The sequence below is a fragment of the Artibeus jamaicensis genome, unplaced genomic scaffold, assembly GCF_021234435.1.
Source record: "Artibeus jamaicensis isolate MK-2021 breed Jamaican fruit bat unplaced genomic scaffold, CSHL_Jam_final contig_444, whole genome shotgun sequence".
Lineage (NCBI taxonomy): Eukaryota > Metazoa > Chordata > Mammalia > Chiroptera > Phyllostomidae > Artibeus > Artibeus jamaicensis.
In genome coordinates, this window is record NW_026521831.1 from 3,169,344 (window position 1) to 3,185,660 (window position 16,317).

General features: G+C 55.9%; 1 protein-coding gene across 10 annotated transcripts in view; it reads right to left on the reverse strand.

Annotated features, from left to right (window-relative positions):
• Positions 1-16,317, reverse strand: part of WDR25 (WD repeat domain 25) — a 116,491-nt gene that overhangs the window by 13,879 nt on the left and 86,295 nt on the right. The window lies entirely within an intron of this gene.

Sequence of the window (16,317 nt, forward strand, 5' to 3'; positions counted from 1 at the left end):
GAAAGGTAAAAACGCAACTGAAATACGAAACCAGATGTGTGTGGTGTGAGGAGAAGAAAGTGCTGTGACTGATCGAACGTGTCCAAAGTGGTTTGCAGGGTTTCATGCTGGAGACGTCTCACTGGGCGATGCTCCCTGGCCAGGCAGACCAGCACAAGTTGACAGCGAGCAAATCAAGACACAGGTTGAGAAGAATCGAGGTTATACCACACGGAAGATGGCCAACATGCTCAAAATATCCACAACAGTAAAGTTACTGGTGAAAACCGGAAGCGTGTCCTTTATTTTACAGAAAACTCGGCCCGGACTCTGCGGCCACCGCTACAGGTGAGCTGCGGTGCACTGTGCAGAGATCGCCCCTTAGTAATGGGAAGGAACAGGCTGTCGCTGCCACGCACGTGGTGCGGTTCAATCCCACAGTAATAGTGCGGGGAAAAAAGCCACGGACGAGTGCACTCCGTATGACCATATTTCCACAAAAGTCCTAGAAAATGTAAACTTTCGGTGCAAGGGAGCAGATCAGCAGGTGGCTGAAAACCAGCGTGTCATGGGGAGTGGTAACAGGGATTCCGAAAGGGACACAAAACATTCAAAGGGGACAAACACACCCCTGATTGTAACTGTGGCAACGGTTCTGGATGCACGTGTGTCAGAACTTACCCAACTGCACGCTTCAAGTATGTGCAGCTCACCGCACACCCATTTTACTCTCACCAGTGGGTTCTTTTATGAAGGGACTGGCCTCAAAAAATGAAGGCAGAACAATAACCTCGTCTTTCAGGCTGTGGCAGTTACCCACTTCTTAGTTAAATGTCCTGGGGCGCCGCTGGTTAACAGAGTCCTACACGTTCCACGTGTACAACTCTGCACTGCGCCCCAAGGCCACGTCTCCCTCCGTTACCGTGGACGTGACCTCCTTTTCCCCAGAGTGCCCCTCCACCCTCCGGAAACCACGACACTGGTGTCCTCATCCATGAGTTGTTTGTTTTCTTGTTTGTTCATTCATTGCTCTCAGTTTTTAAAAGTTTTTTTTTAATTTCATTTATTTATTTTTAGACAGAAGGGAAGAGAAAGAAACATCAATGTGTGGTTGCCTCTTGAGCGCCCCCACTGGAAACCTGACCCACAACCTAGGCATGTGCTCTGACTGGGAATCAAACCAGCGACCCTTTAGTTCACAGGTGGGCAGGGCACTCAATCCACTGAGCCACACCAGCCAGGGCTGTTGCTTTCAGTTTTATATCCCACACATGAGTGGAATCACATGTCTCTTAACTTTCTCTGACTTATTTAGCTTAGCATGATGCTCTCAAGGTCCATTGTGCTGTCGTAGGTACTGCATCTTCTACGGCAGAGTGGTGTCCACTGCGTGCTGCGTGCACCACCTCCGCTTTATCCGGCCCCCAGTCGGAGGATGCCAGGGTTGCCCCATCTCCACCACCACGACCAATGCCACAGAGAACACGGGGGCGCATGCATTTCTACAAACAGATGTTGTCAGACTTGTGGGGGAGATTTCAGAAGAGGGGTGCTGGGTCCCACAGTAACTCTAGCTTAATGTCCCAAGGAGCCCCCCAGGCTGTTTCCCCTGGCGGCTGCGCAGCTCACACCCCACCAGCAGTGCGGGGTGTGGGGGGGCTCCTTTTCCCGCACGGCCTCCCCAGCCCGGGCACCGACTGCCTGGCCGACTGCAGCCATTCTGACGGGGTGAGGGGGCATCTCAGGGTAGCACTGGCCCGCGTTCTCCTGACAGCCAGCGAAGCTGAGCATCTCTTCCTGTATCTGTGGGCTGCTGGATGTCTTCTTGGGAGAAGTGTCTGTTCAGATCCTCTGCCTGTGTTTTAATTAGACTGTGTGTTTGTTTGTATGAGTTGAGTTGTATGAGTTCTGTATACATTTTGGATATTAACTCCTTGTCAGAGCTGTTGTTTGCAAATATCTTTTCTCATTTGGTTGACTGCCTCTCTGTTTTGTTGGTTTCCTCAGCTGCACAGGTTCTTTCCAGCTTGATACAGTCCCGTTCATTTATTTTTGCCTTTACTTCCTTTGCCTTTGGGGCCAAATTCATAAAATCCTCTCTAAGACCAAGGTCCACAGGTTTAGTCCCTATGTTTTCTTCTATGTAACTTATTGTTTCTGTTCTTATAGCCAGGTCTTTAATCCGTTTTGAATTAACTTTTGTATGTGGGGACAAATAATAGTCTAGCTTTATTCTTTTGCATGTGGCTTTCCAACTTTCCCGGCACCATTCACGGAAGAGGCTTTCTCTTCTCCATGGTGTATTTCGGCTCCTTTGGCAAAAATTATTTGCCTGTATACATGTGGTTTTATTTCTGGGCTCTCGATTTTGTTCCATTGGTCTGCATGTCTATTTTTCTACCTAAAGACTTTTTTTGATGAACAGAAGTGGACAGAAATGGGGATATAAAGAACCTAGAATAGTCAGAACCATTTCGAAAAAGAAAACCAGGGTGGGAGGGTTCGTGCTATCCCGCTTCGGAAACTCCTGTCAAGCCACAGTGACCCGGAGAGTGTGGTATTGGCGAAAGGATAAACATGTCAGTCGATGAGGCAGAACTGAGAACCCATGGGAGACCCGCACATACAAGGCCAATTGATTTTCAACCAAAGTTTCAAAACATCTAATAGGAATGGGAATGTCTTTTCAACAAATAGTGCTAAAACAACTGGGCAGCCCACACAACAAAAGGAATAAACTTCATACCATGCACAAAAACTAATTCGAAATGATCATAAACCTAAAAGTAACAGTGAAAACTATGAAACTGTTAGAGGAAAACACAGGAGAAAATCTTTGTACACTTATAGCAGGCAAAGACTCCTTAGATAGAATACAAAAAGCCAGGGATTAGGAGGAAATAATCCCAGAACATACAAAGAACTCCTACAACTTCATTGTCATCCTCATCCTCATCATCTTAAATATACAAAATATTGGAACAGACTCTTCACAATGGAAGATGTTCAAATGTCTGATCAACCCACCCAAAGATGGCCCACACCCTCAGTCATCATGGGAATGAATTAAAGCCCCACTCAACCCCGACCAAGTACCACAATGGCTAAAACAGAAAAGGCTGACAGTACCAAGTGCAGGTAAGAACGTGGAGCACTGAAGGAACGTGAAGTGGTACCACACCTCGGAAAGGGCTTGGAAATGTATTGCAAATTTAAACATACATGTACCACACCATTTAGCAATTACCCTCTCAGGTGAACTGAGAGGCATAAAAATACATGTCCGCATAAGACTGGTTTATGAATGTTCACTGCAGCTTAATGCAGAACAGCCGAGCGCCGGGGACAACCAAAATGTCCATCACAGGTGAAGGGCCGAACAAGCTGCGGTTACGCCCAAACGCCGGACCACCACTCAGCGATACAAAGGAGCATTGATACACTCGCACCTGCAGGTGAATCCGGAAGAGACTACACCAACTGAATGAAGCAAACCGCTCCTGGTGGCCCAATGGATCAGTGGTTGCCCAGGGACTGGAGGGGAGGAGGGGACCTACAGCAAAGGGGCGGGGGTAACTTCCGAGTGTCGTGGACGTCCTGGATCTTGAGTGTGGCGGTGACTCCAGGGACGTACACGTCTGTCAGCACGAACTGAACTGTGCACGTCAGCTGTCTAAGTTTTACCTCAGGTGGGTTGGTTCAAACAAGACCCAGGAGCCTACTTAAAGAAGCTCCTTTCCCAGTGCAGGGCAGTTGGAACCCTGGAACTGTGGTAACGGCCACGCTGACCAGAACACGTCAGAGGTGCTATAAACCACGAGTTCACAATGTTACTCCAAAAAGAACAAACCAGAACCTCCCTGGGCACCTCTGGGGAGAGCTTGCAGAGGAAGGAGATCGAAGTTTCCTCCCGCCTGGCCCGCCCTCCAGGCGACCGAGTGGCAAGCAGAGCTTTCTTTAAAGAATCTGGTGTCCCGTGGCCCCCAGTGAATTCATGGACAGAGGCGATGATCACTGGGACCTGTGGAGACCATTAGGTGACAAGTGGATGGGGACTCTGTAATGGGGCCACCAAGCTGGCAGGACCTGAGTGCCCCTCCGTCGGTCACGACATCATTAAAAGTGTCTCAACCAGATGGGAGGCGCCGCCTGACGAAGTGTGCATGACGGCCTGTCCTTCTCCCCAAACTGAGCCTGAGTCTGACCAAATATTGCAGAGGGAAAAAATCCTCGAATCCCGTCAAGCCTCCACGTAGATCCTTGCTGGGAAAAGAGAAGGAGGGAGGGAAGGAGGGGGTGGGGAGGGAAGGGCCCGGCAACACCGGCAGGGCTGAGCTGCGCCCCTCCAGCCCGCTGCTGCCCCCCCATCAGAACAAGCGTCAGAGTAACGAGCCCCGGTGGTCTGCGCGCACGGAGCTCCTGGTTTCTAAGACAGAGAGGGATCAGGAGTTGTGTTAAATGGCACCGCAGGGGATGCAATCCGAAAAACAAAGGACAGTCGATCGATGTGTTCCCGGGTAAGTAAGTTACAACAAAAACAAAGAAGAGAAAAGTACAGAATAAACAAGTCTGAAGAGATGAGACCCCAGCCGGGCAGCTACTTAAACGATGCTTGAAATTACGAGGTAATTGGGGGAAAGTTGAATATGGATTGGATATGTGAGGATATTAGAGTTACTATTCCACTGTTAGAAGTGACCGTTGTATTATAATAATATTTAAGTCCTTATCTTTAAAGAAACAAAAGTATGTACAAATGAAGTAATAGCATATTTCGGGGATTTACTTCCAAATAATTGAGCAAGGGGGCTGGGAAGGGAGACACATGCTGGGAAAACAGGTCGGATTCCAGATAAAAGCAACTTGCACATCAGTTTCTAATTTGTCGGGAGGGGCTGCCGGCTACAGGAGGGCCGTCACGCGGTCTCTCCGCCCTGGGCTGTGTCTGAGTTTCTTGGTAATAAAAAGTTTCTTGGTAATAAAAAGTTTCTTTAGAGAGCTCTGTGGAGGAAGGAGCGCCACGAAGTCCCCTCTCGCCGGCAGCCGGGCTGAAATAGCCAGCGGAGTGGGCCCAGCTGGGACCGTGCCGCCAGTGCAGAGCAGGGGTCAGCAGGACTATTGCTACCGAAACAGACATCTGTCCCACTTCGTCCCCGAAACCAGGCCCACCCCGCCCAGGGGACGGCCTCCGAGGCTGGGGCGGCGCAGCCGTGGGCTGTGTAAACGAGACTGGGGCTCAGCAGCCGCGCCCCCCCCCCGTCAGTGGTTTCTATAGAAACCACCAGAGCACAAAGCATCCCCGTGGCCTCCCCCAGCTTTGTTCACACTTACCCATCAGCACCCGAGGCCCAGCCTATCAAAGTGGCCTTGTGGCTCCCTCTTAAAACAGGTACAGCTCATTACGGAGCACCTGCTCTCAAACGTTTCCAAGGAGACAGGCCCCAAGACACCCCTCTCTAAATTCATTAGCATTTAACACTCTTTAATGAGGCTTAAAGATGGCGCACTTTAATAACTGTGTGCCGGGGAGGGCACCCTCCCTTCCACACGGGGTGTGACTGATGGGCCGGCTTGGGCTCCCAGAGGACCAGCCTGGGCTCCCAGCCTTGCTGAAAGCGGACATCACTGGCACGCTGGGTGTCTGCCGGCCTGGGGAGGGCTCCTTGGTGCCAAAGCCCTTCTTGGCATGTTCAACTCTGGGCCACAACCGGCAAATGGCCGGGTGGAGGTCCTACTCGGGCAGCCAGGCTCACCCCAGCTCCTGCCGCTCCTCTGCACGGGCACACGCAGACCCCTTCCCTCTCCCTCCCCTGTTGAACCCTTCACACCCCTGCCTCTCTGCATTCCTTCTGCCTAAAATGCCCCACCCTGGCTTGCTGGCTAGAAAGCTCCTATGCATCCTGCGAAACCAATCCTCTGCCAGCCACGCCCTGGAGGTACTGAGCGACTTCCCAGCTCCCTCCTCCGTGGACCCCTCCCGCACCTCCCCGGCAGCTGCCGTCACACCGAGCTCCCGCCCAGCCGCCCTGAGATCCCGGTGACCCCCAGAGAGGGAAATGATGGCCCGGCATGAGGCCGCAGCTCAGCCCTTCCCGGCTACTCCCGGGGTCTGCTCGAGAGAGGAGACACGTCAGAGCTCAGCCCCTTCCTGACAGATGGGGAACCTGAGGCCCAGACAGTGGGGACACCGGGTGTGGGGGACTCACCAGGGCCACCCCCGGTCCGTTCCCCCGGAGTGGAAAAGCAACCCCAGAGAACTTGGACAGGAGGGGGCGCCGTCTCTCCGGAGTTGTGGGGAAGGGCAGGGCCCATGCAGAGAGGGCGCCTCTCCCTGCACCTCCTGGAACTCCTTGGGGGTGTGCCTGGCGCTCCTGGAGTTGGGGTGCAGGGCTCCTCTGCCTGGGCCTGTGGGGAGCCCAACACCCGGCCTGGCCCAGCAACTGTAACCAGGGCACCGAGCAGAGGGTCCACCTTTCTGATGAAGCACAGGGACCGGCAGATGCCATGTCACGGTGCACTGGCCTAGGGCAGGACACAGGGAGTGCCCTGTGTCCAGCATCTGACCACCCCCCGCCCCTGCTTTCCACCCTCCAGAACTGGGCTAGATCTCCCAGTCACGGGCCACTGGAGGGAGAAGAAGAGATGGACATGAGCTGGCCCGTCTCCCCAGCAGCCAGGCCCTGGGCAGAAGCAGAGAGGTGGGGCAGGGCCCTCCTCCTGGGACCACCCAGAGCTGCAGCAGGGTGGAGGGGAAAGTGATCGACCACTGTCACCCCAGGCACCCCCTAGGACCACCATCCCATGAGCACCACCAGGCCAGTGGGAACCAACGTGTCTGACTGGGATCTCTGGGCCCCAGGAGCCCTGGTCGTGCCACTGGGACACTCCTGTGGTGCAGACCACCCCACGCCTCCCCGTCCAGGCGCCCGGGAGCCAAGGACAACCTGCATGACCTCATGTGGGACCCCGGACAGGAGAGCACAGGAGAGCCCTGGTGTCAGGGTGTGAGAGGAGGGCCATCTGCACACTGCCACCACAGTGTCGGGCTTGGCTGGAAATGAGGTGTTTCCTGCAGTTTCTTTGACCCCTGCAAACTGAAGGGTGCCGTACCCAAGGCAGGCGATTGGCACATGGTCGGTGAACAAGTGAAGGGGGTGAGCCAGAGAACCAGAGCTTTTCCAGGAGCATGGAGAGCAAGCACAGCTGGGGCTGGAGCTGGGAGCTGAGCCGGGTAAGCAGGGCCCGCAGAGGGTGAGGACAGGCACCGCCCGTCAGTCCCCTGAGCACAGGCCGCTGGGCAGCGCCCTGCTACGGGAAACTCCACACGGCCGCTCCTCGGCCCGCCCATCACCTTCCTCAGCATCGCACCAGACCTGCTAGCGAGCACCGGCCGTCCCTCTTCAGGGAAAGCAAAGGCCGTGGCTGCAGCCATGGCCCGTGGACATGGGGCACACCACAGCCACGTGCTCCCATCAGCGTGGCCATCAGCACCCCCAGCGGCTGGGTCCGACCTGGGGCTTGAATTTGGACTGCACACACGTTGCTACCACCATAAAACCCTAGAGTTACGCCGCAGGCTCGCCGAAGGTGGTGTGGCACTTAGTCTGGAAACACTAATGGGGCCGCGGCCCGCATCGGCCCCGCAAGTCCACAGTGCCAGGCAGAGTGACAGCGTCATGTCCACAGCCCCTATGTGACTCACATTCCAGTGGCAGAGAAGGGGACACCCAATCCAGTGGAGGGGAGGGGACACCAATGCAGTGAGGCTCCGGGAGAAGTCCCTGAGGAGGAGACCCCAGTGGAGACTGCGGGGCAGGCGGCATCTGCCCGGAAGAGGGGAAACTCAAGGCCAGGAACAAACATGTTCAAAACCCACCTGGCCACCTCCAGCCTCTCTCCCCGATGATTACAGCTCAAACCTCAGACAAAACGAAAAGCAATTCCCCGGGAACTCTCAGAGTAGACAGAAGCAGATTGACCGGGAAGAGAGGTCAAAACTTGGAGAAGTGACCGGCACAGAGGTGAGCTGCTATTTCATTTTGATTTCGTTTTCTTTTTCTCTTTTCCCTTATTTTCTCTAACAGCTTTGACCTAAGAGCGGACCCCCCATAGAGCTGTGGTAGCAACTTCAAAATACATAAAGCAAAAAATGACAGAACCAAACAGAGAAATGAACACACAACTCCACCATCACAGAGACTTCAACACTCATCTGCCAGTAACTGAAAGAACAAGTAGACAAAAAAACGGGCAAGACACGGAGGGGCAGACCAGACGGCACCACCAGCTTGAGCGGACTGGCCATCACCTGAGCCCCAGAACCAGCCCAACAAGTTCCAGAAGACAGACACCGTATAGAGTGTGTTTTCTGACCATGACAGAATCAACTAGGAATTAATTAACAGGAAGATATCTGGAAAATCCTTACATGTTTCGAAACTAAACAACACACTTCTAAATAACCCAGAGATCAAAAAGAAGTGAAAATAAAATGAGAAAATATTTTTGGGTTGAATGAAAATTTATCATATCAAAACTTGTGGGTTGTGGGCGTAGATGAGAATGTAACGAATTAAAATGCTGACATTAATTTCAGATCAACGATATAACTTGCCACCTTAAGAAATTAGAAACAGAACAAATTACAGTCAAAGCAAGCAACAAGAAATAAAAATAAGAACAGAAATTAATGAAATTGAAAATAGAAAATGGTGGAGAAAAGCTGGTGTTCCGTTGACATGACCAACCAGAGGGATGAATCTCTAGCCACCTGAGAAAACACAAAGAAGAAACACACACCGTCCCGGGGAGGGGAGAGCGCCTGCGGGCACCGAAGGGTAACACGGAATACCGTGAATGGACAAGTGTGGGCATCTCGACTCGAAACTCGGAGGGAGCGACCCAGCCCTCTCTGGCGGGCCGGCCCCAGGGCTCATCCGTGAGGAGGCAGACAGCTCGCGGCATCCTGACTCAGGGCCACTCAGCACCTGCTGGGCCGGGGTTAGCACGGAGGCCGACGACAAGTGTTGCTGAAAGCACAGAGACTGGACCCTCGGACCCTGCTGGGGGCACGTGCAGGGCGCAGCCACAGCCGCGGGCCCTCACAACGCTGCCCACTGACCCACCGCGTGGCACAGCAGCCTGACAAGTGAAAACACGTCCACACAAGACCCTGCACACGGAGGATCACAGCAGCAGGATCTACGGCAGCCAAAAGTTAGACTATTTTTTTTTAAGGTTTTATTTAGTCTTAGGGAAGGGAAGGGAAGAAGAGAAACGTCGATGTGAGAGGGAGACATCGATGGGTTGCTGCTCGGACACACCCTGACTGCACCCTGACCGGGCACCGGACCCGCAACCCAGGCGCGCCCTGACCGGGGCCTGGGCAGATGACCTGCTGATCGGTGAGACCTGCCCAGCCCGGCGCGCTACACCAGTCAGGGCGCACGCGGCCCAAACGGAAACACCAACGTGGCCGACAGGCGAGTGCATGGGCACCGTGCAGTCTGCACACAGGAGGGAGCGCTGTCCAGGCACATGCGGGCTGACGTGCTGACACAGGCCACGCTGTGGACGGGCCCCACAGACACAGTGCTCCAAGCAGGGGGCCAGCTGCCAGAGACTGCACTGCATGTGATCCCACACCTGTGAGACTCGCGGAACAGGCAAACGGATGGGGATGGGGAAGGGGAGGGGGTGAGGGCTGCCTGGGGCCCGGAGGAGCAGGAGGGGCGGGGTGTCCTCCACGGGCACGAGGCTCCTTTGTGAGGCGGTAAAAGTGTCCTGAGTGGGTTGTGACGATGGCCGCACAACCAACCCTCGAGGACCAGTGGACTGTGTGCGTGACCTCTGCGCGAAGCTGTCACCAAAGAGTGAGCATCTGAAGTGTGTTAGGATGAAAACTAGGGCATCGAGCCCAGGATCTTTCAAACACTCTTGGTTATGGCAAAGTGAAGTAAGTTTTCAAGCATCAATCTAACTCAATTTCAGTAAGAATATTAAAATCTTTTCAGATCTCAAGGAGAGATTATAGTATAACAACCTATTTTCAAGGCAAATGTATGATAAAGGAGTCAACTTAGCATTGTATGAACTCTGCATTTTATGTAATCCTTGCAGGCCCGGCGTCTTCTGTGCAATTTTGGACACGCCCTACTGCTCTTTGAAGAGTGGCAGCCACCCGAGGGAGTACTAAGATAAGACCTGGGGCCTGGCCCAAGTGCCACAGGTCTCCCACCGTCTGCACTGAGCAGGCTCCCCAGCCAGCTCCAGACAGGGGCTGCCTGCTGGCTCCCGGGAAGGGCTGTGGAGGGGCTGAAGAGGGTGGCTGGGCTGGGCAGAAGGTCTCAGGTTCTGGTTCCAAAGAACCTCCTCCCCAGCTCTGCCCAAGACTTTGGACAGCCCAGGAGACACACAGGGATTCCAGTGGCCTGTGAGGGTGGCCGCAGGCTGCAGACACACCAGAGAGCAAAGGTGAGGGTGCTCCCGGAGGGGCTCCCGCCACCCTTTAGACTGCGAGCTCCCAGAGGCCCGGGCTGCCCAACTGGGTTCTGTTGCCCGTGTCCTGGGACAACGCCTGGCATCCAGGGGTGGCTCAGAAAACGTCTGTGACATCAATAAGTGCAAAGCGTCCTTTTTCTGCAATCAGGAGAGGGAGAATTTAGAAAAAGACCCAGGTTCACATCCCAGCCGCACACCCTGCTCAGAGCTGGACCTCCAGGAGGCCCTTCCTCCCAGGCGCGGGGCCGCAAGCTCAGGCCTGGGCTGCAGGGCCCTGTGTCTGCCTGGGGCGAGTCCCGGACAGGAGGCGCTGAGCTGCGCACCGCAGGGCTGGGTGAACTCCTGCGCTCTGGAGCCACCCCACGCGGGCCTCCCCAGGAACGAAACATAGCTCTCACCACCACAGCCTCTTCACACCCAAGACTGAGGCTGCACCCACCTCGCAAGGGCTGCAAAGGTGTAGGAGTCAAGCTGCCCGGTTCAAGACCTTACCGCACTACCACCTGGCCATGTGCCAGCTGCTGGAACCCCTCTGAACCTCAGCACACGGTCAGTGGGACGCCTGCCCGCACGGCCTTGCAGCAGGCGGGGTGCGAGTGCAGTGCTCAACACAGAGCTCAGCAGGTGGCGAGTGCCGGCACCTGCCGCCGCAGTCAGTGCCTACCGAACTTCCAGTCCGCAGGGACTCCAGGGCACCAGCCTGAGTGCCGTGTGGAAAGCAGGTGCCAGGAGCCCAGGAAAGACGAGGCACTAGTCGCAGGGCACTGCTCCAGCCTCACGGGCGCCCTCCCCCACCTCTCTGCCTCCCCTGGTCTCCCACTCTCATCTGCATAAGAAGTTTGGTTTAAAGCAAAACTTAGAGCTGCAGAAAGTACACAGAGTCCAAATAAAAAGGGTTTTTAATATGAAGCCGATGAAAGAGACAAATGGAAAGTAATCAAAACCTCATTAGGGCGTGTAAGCAACCTGCCTGCAATGCCACGAAAACGAATGGCAGGGAGAGCCGAGGGCACAGGCTCCGGGCCCCCAGACAGCCGGCGCCTCGGGGATGCAAACCTCGGCCACCTCCCCTCGCGGGCAGGCGCCCACAAAGGGGTCTCACAGACGCGCCCTCGCCGGACCCCGGGGCGGCAGCGCACGCTCGGGCTTTACAGCAGACTCACCCTAGAGGTTCCAAAAACCCTGGGGCCCGCACCCCCTGCTGCCTCGGGTCCGACACCGTTGGGTGCTTCCGACCCCTGTGCTATGGCCGGCACCCTGGTCACAGCCCCTGCGGCTTTGCAAGCCCACATCACTGCCGCTCAGGGAAGGCTGCCCAAGCGGGGGGGGGGGAGCAAAAAACGTGGAATTTATAAAAAATCGTGTATTCATCCTCACACGTCTAAACCTCAGTCCCCTTCACGGTACTCCCCAGGGGAGACACTACACCTTTCAAGACATTTTTTCCCACTGCTCACAACAGTTTGGAGCTTCATCAATTTTGATGTCTTTTAGTGCTTCTGCTGTTTTTCATTCCCCCTCTTCCACATCAGCAAAACGTCTCCCTGTGAGGACGTTTTTCATCCAGGGGAACAAAAACAAGTCACTCAGGGTGAGGTTGGGTGACTGGGGGGGCACAGGGGGAAGAATCATGCCATTTTCAGTCAAGAACCGCTGACCACTCAGTGCAGTGTGGGCAGATGCGCTGGTAGATCACTCGTCAGGAAATGGGCAAATGCACTGAAAGAGTCTTTAAAAAAAAAACTCACTGAAGCCGAACGCAGCCTCTCACAGCAACGCCAGCTGGTGCACTGACACCAATGGGTTCCTTAAACACTCGCCCAGTGGGGAAAGCCTGTACTACAAGGGGCCTGCCCTCCAGGGGATTCCAGCTGTCGGGCCCCCTCGTACGTGGTGACTTGTTCTGCTTCACCTGGGCATGTCCATCGCTCGGAATCTTAAAAATCACTCTTGACTGGGGCTGGCAGACATTCCCGCAACAGCCCCGCCCCCACCGTAGGCCCAGGAGATGCAGCAGCAAACGGAGGGAAAGCCCAGGCCTCGGCCTGCACACCCTGCTCGGATGCCACCTCCAGGGGTGTGAGGACAGGCGCTGGATGAGGGCACCCAGCCAGCCACCTCCCCACCACCACCTGCACCGCAGGACACACACCTGGGGAGGGGCCAGCACATGATCCAAGAGGAGGTCAAGAAAGACACCAACTCAAGATCTGGGAGTGAAGATGGGAGGGAGGGAGGGAGGGAAAGATGTTGGAGAAGCAGGAAGTACTGAGATTCCTGCCAAACCAACAGGGGTCAAAAGGGAGCTGGCCTGTCAGAGCAGATTTGGTCCTGAGACTTTATCCCCGAGCCATGGGGCCAGGTTCTGGAGGTCACCGGGGCTGTGTGCACCTGCCACTCTCTTCCCCGGAGGGAGGGGAGCCGAGCATGGGAAGACCCCTGGCCAGCCGCCCCCAGCAGGGAGCGGGGACTGGGCAGAGGCCGAGCTCCCAGCCCAGGGCCACGTGTCCTGGATTTTCCACCGCTGCTCTGATTTCCAGGGCTTGGTCCTGCTCAACTGCGGGGTGCTTGTTGAGGCTGGGGTTCCCCAACTTAGTCTTACAAAAAGGGTGGTTTTTAAGCCTGTTGTTTTTCTACAAATTTGACCCATTTCCTACCCAACTACACAGTCATCTCAGTGAATGTTAAAGCAATGGCGTCTGGCATTTTCCACAGTGGGGGGGGGCCCTGGGGGCTGGCTCGCCCCCGCCACGTTCACACCTCCACAGCCAGTGGCAGCAGGGGACTGTGCGCCCAGGTTTTCTCCCAGAGCCCAGGCCAGCAGCCCCGCAGGCCAGTTGGGCTGCGGGAGAGAACCCCCCACAGTGACATAAAGCTCAGACACAGACACCCGGGTGCCAGCACACACGCGAGTTCGAGGGAGAAGGTCAGGGGCTCTGGTCGGGGCTGCACTGAGCCAGCTCGGGTGAGCACCTGCTGGAGGTGAAGTCCAGCGCTCCGCAGGAACGCGGGGCCTGAGGGGCAGAAACTGGCCCAGAGAGAAGAAAGGGGGCCAAGCGCCCCCTGCGGGAACGAGTTGGGCTGCCCTGGAGGAGTCCGGGACCCCAACATCCATCGCTTGGCTACGCTTAAGGAATCATAAGATGGCAAGACTGGAAAGTAGCGTAAAAGTCGGACATTCCAGCAACTCCTCAGCCTCGACTCTTGGAGACCCTGGCCGTGTGCCCCTGTCCAGAGCGTGTGCCCAGACAATGTGTCTCCGGAGACCGGCTGTCCTGCCGGCGGTGTCTCAGGCGTCCTCCTCTCGCCACGGGAAACACCGCTCCCTGCCCTTGCTCTCACACGCCCTCTCACACGCAAGACCCGTGTTTGCCTGTGGGGTGCTCCCACATCACAGTCTCTTTCTTTAAGCTTGTGTCCCAAGTTCAACCACTGGGTCATAGCGGGGTAGCATTTGGACGGCGTCCTGGGTGGGTACGCAATTCGCACCAACAACCAACAGGGTGACGATGTCACAGCCAGATCTACCGAGGTCAGAGACATTTTTGGCTTTGCAGGCCATGTGGTCTCTGTTGTCGGACTCACTTCTGTCACTGTAGTGTGAACATGGCCATGGTGACATATAAATAAATGTCAGTGTGTTCCAATGAAACTTTACTTATAAAAACAGGCAGTTGGCCAGATTTAGCCCCAGGCTGCTGTTTGCCGACCCCCTGCCCTCTGTCCTCCCATCTATCACTGTTAAATGGTGAGACGGGCGTCCCAAATGTCCAACCCAGGGGCCCTGGGACCGACTCGCTCGACCCACAGTGTCCAAGTGCCCACAGCAGTGAGTGCCGGCCACGAGCCAGAGGGCCCGCCAGCCCAGCACACTGCTCCGGGGGGATGTCCCGAGACCCACAGAGGAGTCTGCGGTAACTAGGAAAACCTTAACAGTGCTCCGAGAAAAGCAAAGTACAACATTATAAATGAAAATAAGAGCAAAGAATATTTTTTCAAAAAAACCCACATGCAAGGGGCAAGAAGAAGGAATGGAAGCTGCCGAAAGTTGCTAAGTTTGCCTTTGGCTGGCTCCACCAACGCTTCTCTCCTGTCCCTCTCTTTTCTCTTTTTTTAAAAATAAGATCGTGCGTTACTTTTACGACAGAACAGGCCTTTTGTTGTATTTAAGAGGGAAAGTGGGTCTTGATTTTTGACCTGAGGTCTGTGACTCGCCTGCTTCCACCTGAGATTAGTTTCCAGTCAACCCTGACTACAATCTCCCTGACTACGATCCGAAAAGCCAAGCATGGGGCCGGCAGCTATTCCTGCACTGGACCAAGAGGTGCGGCGTTCAGCACCCGGGACAGCACCCAGCAGGCTCAGCCTGGAGCTGCCAGGGGGCAAGGGTGGGGGGGGCAGGGGCCAGTGCCGGCCCTTCCTTCTCCTGTCCTGCTCCATCCACCTGAGGCGCTCACTACATCTGCCAGAGGTAACAACTGGGCCAGAAGGAGCTGTCCCCTGAGTCTGGCCAGAGGCCCTGTGCCCCGGTGGGGGTGGGGGTGTTGTGGGGGCGGAGTCAGATTCTCGCACAGATGCCTCCACCTACATCAATAGCTGGAGAGACACTTGGCAACGTGCCTGCCTTCCCGGCACAGCAACGCCTGCCTCAGGTTGCGTCCCCAAGCCCCACACCCTTGCATCTGCAGAGGCCTGTGGGCAGTGCCAACCTGGCCCAGGGAGTGCTGTCTGGTCTCCGCGCCCCTCTGGCCACTGGACCAGCCTCCCCTCAGGGCAGGCCTGCTGGGGGGCCGCCCTTGTAGGGGGCAGCCCTGGGCAGAACCTTCTGTGCAGATGCAGCAGGCCGGAGCCCTTCAGGCTGGGACACTGAGTCCTGACCGGAGGATAGCCCCTGACATTCTGTACCTTCTTCTTTCAAAGTCAAGTTCAGCCCGAGTTTTATCGTGAACCACCCTGCAGAACTTGAAGGGCTGGGTGCCTCCTTCGGACCAGGGCAGTGCCTCTCTGAACTAGAAAACAAGCCTCCCGAACCCCATCAAGCCCCCGAGTGGGTAAGGCTCTTCCTCAGCGCCCCGCGGTGAACCCCTCCTCAGCGCTATCCCAGCACCCCCTCCTCGCTTGGAGGGTTCCCCTTGCCGATCCAAACCAAGGCACATGGCACGGACGTCCTCCCACCGGGGCCTGCCCTCACGTCACACGGCCGCCCCTGTACTGCACTCTCGGCACCTCCCCACCTCCCCGCCTCCCCCTCGTCCGCTCGGCCAGCCTGTTCTGGCAGCTGAAGTCGGCAACACGCAAAACCAACAAGAATCCCTGCCCAGGAAGATCTTACGTTCCAGTGGAGGGAGACACACACGGACATGTAAAATCCACAGTACGCCAGGTGATAAATGCCATGGAAAAAGAGAGGGGGCAAAGGAGACAACTGAATGCCAGGTCATCTTTGGTGGCATGGTGGCCAGGGGTGTCCTCTCAGCAGACAGAAGGGGGCCTCTGAGCAGAACCCTGTGCAGTGGGTGGCGCATGAGCCACTGGTAAAACACTGGGAGGCAAATGTTCCAGGCAGGCAGGGCAAGTGCGGAAGTCCTGGGGTGGGATGCGCTAGGGTCTTCTAGGAAAGGCGAGGGGGCCCATGGGGCAGGAGGGGAGGGGCAGCGGAAGAGAGCAAGGAGGCCTGGGGCCCTGCAGGGACACTGCTTTTCCCCCGAGTGTGCGGGTTTGGGGGCCCTGACTCTCCCTGTAACCACCTGCTCCGCCTCCGTCTGCCATTGAGAACGGACCGCAGGAGTTTGCAAAGGGGGACAGAGGCCCAGATGGGAAGCTGCTGCAGTCACACCG